Genomic DNA, 4388 nt, shown 5'->3' with positions numbered 1-4388 from the left:
CCGCTCAACATCATTAATTATTAGAGAAACGCAAATCAAAACTACACTGAGGTATCACCTCACACCAGTTAGAATGCGCATCATCAGAAAATGTACAAACAACGAATGCTGGAGAGGGTGTGGAGAAAAGGGAACCCTCCTGCACTGTTGGTGGGAATGTAAATGGATACAGCCCAGTTTGCAGGGCATAAGTTGAGACACACATGTACAGAACAAACGTATGGACACCAAGGGGAGAAAACCGCAGTGGGGTGGGGATGGTGGAGTGCTGAATTTGGCGATTGGGATTGACATGTATACACTGATGTGTATAAAATGGATGACTAATAAGAACTTGCAGTATAGAAAATCAAACAAACAAAAAAGACAACTAATACTAAACTTTCTTTGGGTTATTTGTATGGAAATATGTTAATATAAATGTTTCAGACGTTACATGAAATTTCTAAAAATCTTATATGTTCTGGTACAATGTTATAAGTCATAATTCTAGTTATTACTTTAAAATGTATATCTCAGAAATAACTAAATTTCCTTGTCAATTGTGTTATTATGAACTTTGATCAAATCTTTAACCAAGGTCATTTATAAGTCTTTTGTCATTTACAGACAGTTCTGGGTGTACTCTGATGCTTTTGCAAACATGTTCCTATAAAAGGGTTTCATCTTCAAGGAATTCATGGAAAAGACTCTGACAAGTACAGGTTTCTGGTAACTGACTATACTGATGAACTGAAAGAATAAGCATTTTCAGAACTCTAATGGAAAACTGATGAATTCATAAAAGTGCTAACAAAAATGAAGATGAAAAAAATTAATTACATGGGACTGAGTGAACTGATGAGAATAATTATAATTTTTGTGACTTTCTGTTTGAATAAAAAAAAAATCCCACAAGGACTCAGAGGCAAAAAATATACAAATCAATTTTCACTGCAAAGTAAAGGAGCTGTTACAGGGGAGGATTACTGGACAAATATATCAATATTATGACAAAGTATGAGTGTGTTTCGTGTTTGGTAACTACAATCATTGTTGCTTTTGTTGTGGTCATCCATTTACAATGCTTGGTGTCAGTTTATTTATCTCTTGTAAAAATAAAATACTCTGTGTGTGTGTGTGTGTGTGTGTGTGTGTGTGTGTAAAAATTAAAAAATAAATTTAAAAAAAAAAGGAAAGAAGAAAAGTCTGAAGCCAATAATCTAATCTTCCACCTCAAACTACGAAAAGAAGAGCAAATTAAACCGAAAGCAAGAAAAAGGAAACGATAAAAAATAAGATATCAATAAAACTGAAAACAGAAAAACAGAGAAAACAAATGAAAGCAAAACCTGGTTCTTTGCAAATATCAAAAAAAATGATAAACTCCTAGCAAGACTGATAAACAAAAAGAGAGAAGACACGCATTACCGAATATCAGGAATGAAAGACAGCATAATCAGGAAATGCTATGAACATAAATACAACAACTTAAATGAAAGGACCAATTCTTTGAAAACCACAAACTTCCAAATGTCATCTGACATGAATAGATAACTTGAATAATCTCATAACTATTAAAGAAATTATATTCTTTGATAAAATTCTTCAGAGAAAAGAAAAAACTTCAGGCCCAGATGGTTTCACTTGTGAATTCTACCAAACATTTAAAGAATAAATACCATAAATTCTACACATCTCTTCCAGAAAAGAGAAGGGAATACTTCCCAAATTATTTTATATTTTTAACATGTTTATTGGAGTATAATTGCTTTACAATGGTGTGTTAGTTTCTGCTTGATAACAATGTGAAACAGCTATATGTACAGATATATCTCCATATCTCCTCCCTCTTACATTTCCCTCCCACTCTCCCTATCCCACCCATCTAGGTGGTCACAAAGCACCAAGTTGATCTCCCTCTGGAATGCAGCTGCTTCCCACTAGCTATCTATTTAACATTTGGTAGTGTATATATGTCAATGTTATTCTCTCACTGCATCCCAGCTTACCCTTCCCGCTCCCTGTGTTCTCAAGTCCATTCTCTACGTCTGCATCTTTATTCCTGTCCTGCCCTTAGGTTCTTCAGAACTTTTTTTTTTTAGGTTCCATATATATGTTTTAGCATATAGTATTTGTTTTTCTCTTTTTGACTTACTTCACTCTGTAAGACAGACTCTAGGTCCATCCATCTCACTACAAACAACTCAATTTCATTTCTTTTTATGGCTGAGTAATATTCCACTGTATATAAGTGCCACAACTTCTTTATCCATTCATCTGTCAACGGACACTTAGGTTGCTTCCATCTCCTGGCTATTGTAAATTGAGCTGCAATGAACACTGTGGTACATGACTCTTTTTGAATTATGGTTTTCTCAGGGTATATGCCCAGTAGTGGGATTGCTGGGTCATATGGAGTTCTATTTTTAGGTTTTTAAGGAACCTGCATACTGTTCTCCATAGTGGCTGTATCAACTTACATTCCCACCAACAGTGCAAGAGGGTTCCCTTTTCTCCACACCCTCTCCAGCATTTATTGTTTGTAGATTTTTTTGATGATGGCCATTCTCACCGATGTGAGGTGATACCTCATTGTAGTTCTGATTTGTATTTGTCTAATGATTAGTGATGTTGAGCATCCTTTCATGTGTTTGTTCACAATCTGTATATCTCCTTTGGAGAAATGTCTATTTAGGTCTTCTGCACATTGTTTGATTGGGTTGTATGTTTTTTTGATATTGAGCTGCATGAGCTGCTTCTATATTTTGGAGATTAATCCTCTGTCAGTTGCTTCCTTTGCAAATATTTTCTCCCATTCTGAGGGTCACCTTTTCATCTTCTTTATGATTTCTTTTGCTGTTCAAAAGCTTTTAAGTTTCATTAGGTCCCATTTGTTTATTTTTATTTCCATTTCTCTAGGGGGTGGGTCAAAAAGGATCTTGCTGTGATTTATGTCATAGAGTGTTCTGCCTATGTTTTCCATTAAGAGTTTTATAGTGTCTGGCCTTACATTTAGGTCTTTAATACCTTTTGAGTTTATTTTTGTATACAGTGTTAGGGAGTGTTCTAATTTCATTCTTTCACATGTAGCTGTCCAGTTTTCCCAGCACCATTTGTTGAAGAGACTGTCTTTCCACCATTGTATAGTTTGGATCTATCCTGGATAATGTTCCATGAGCACCTGAGAAGAAAGAGTATTCTGTTGTTTTTGGATGGAATGTCCTATAAATATCAATTAAGTCCATCTTCTTTAATGTATCATTTAAAGCTTGTGTTTCCTTATTTATTTTCATTTTGGATGATCTGTCCATTGGTGAAAGTGGGGTCTTAAAGTCCCCTACTATGATTGTGTTACTGTGGATTTCCCTTTTTATGGCTGTTAGCACTTGCCTTATGTACTGAGGTGCTCCTATGCTGGGTGCATAAATGTTTACAATTGTTATAGCTTCTTCTTGGATGGATCCCTTGATCATCATGTAGTGTCCTTCTTTGTCTCTTGTAATAGTCTTTGTTTCAAAGTCTATTTTGTCTGATATGAGAATTGCTACTCCAGCTTTCTTTTGATTTCCATTTGCATGGAATATCTTTTTCCATCCCCTCACTTTCAGTCTGTATCTATCCCTAGGTCTGAAATGGGTCTCTTGTAGACAGAATATATATGGGCCTTGTTTTTGTACCCATTCAGCCAGTCTCTGTCTTTTGGTTGGAGCATTTAATCCATTTACCTTTAAGGTAGTTATCAATATGTATGTTCCTATTACTGTTTTCTTAATTGTTTCAGGTTTGTTATTGTAGGTCTTTTCCTTCTCTTGTGTTTCCTGCCTAGAGAAGTTCCTTTAGTATTTGTTGTAAAGCTGGTTTGGTGGTGCTGAATCCTCTTAGCTTTTGATTGTCTGTAAAGGTTTTAATTTCTCTGTCGAATATGAATGAAATCCTTGCTGGGTAGAGTAATATTGGTTATAGGTTTTTCCCTTTCATCACTTTAAATATGTCCTCCCACTCCCTTCTGGCTTGCAGAGTTTCTGCTGAAAGATCAGCTTTTAACCTTATGGGGATTCCCTTGTATATTATTTTTTGCTTTTCCCTTGCTGCTTTTAATATTGTTATTTTGTATTTAATTTTTGATAGTTTTATTAATATGTGTTCTGGAATGTCTCTGCTTGGATTTGTCCTGTACGGGACTCTCTGCGCTTCCTAGACATGATTGACTATTTCTTTTCCCATGTTAGGGAATTTTCAACTATAATCTCTTCAAATATTTTCTCAGTCCATTTCTTTTTTCTCTTCTTCTTCTGAGACCCCTATAATTCAAATGTTGGTGGGTTTAATATTGTCCCAGAGGTCTCTGAAACTGTCCTCAATTCTTTTCATTCTTTTTTCTTTATTCTGCTCTGCTGTAGTTATTT

This window comes from Physeter macrocephalus, chromosome 21, assembly GCF_002837175.3.
Source record: "Physeter macrocephalus isolate SW-GA chromosome 21, ASM283717v5, whole genome shotgun sequence".
Lineage (NCBI taxonomy): Eukaryota > Metazoa > Chordata > Mammalia > Artiodactyla > Physeteridae > Physeter > Physeter macrocephalus.
The sequence above is the reverse complement of the archived record's forward strand: the minus strand, read 5'-3'. Positions refer to the sequence as shown.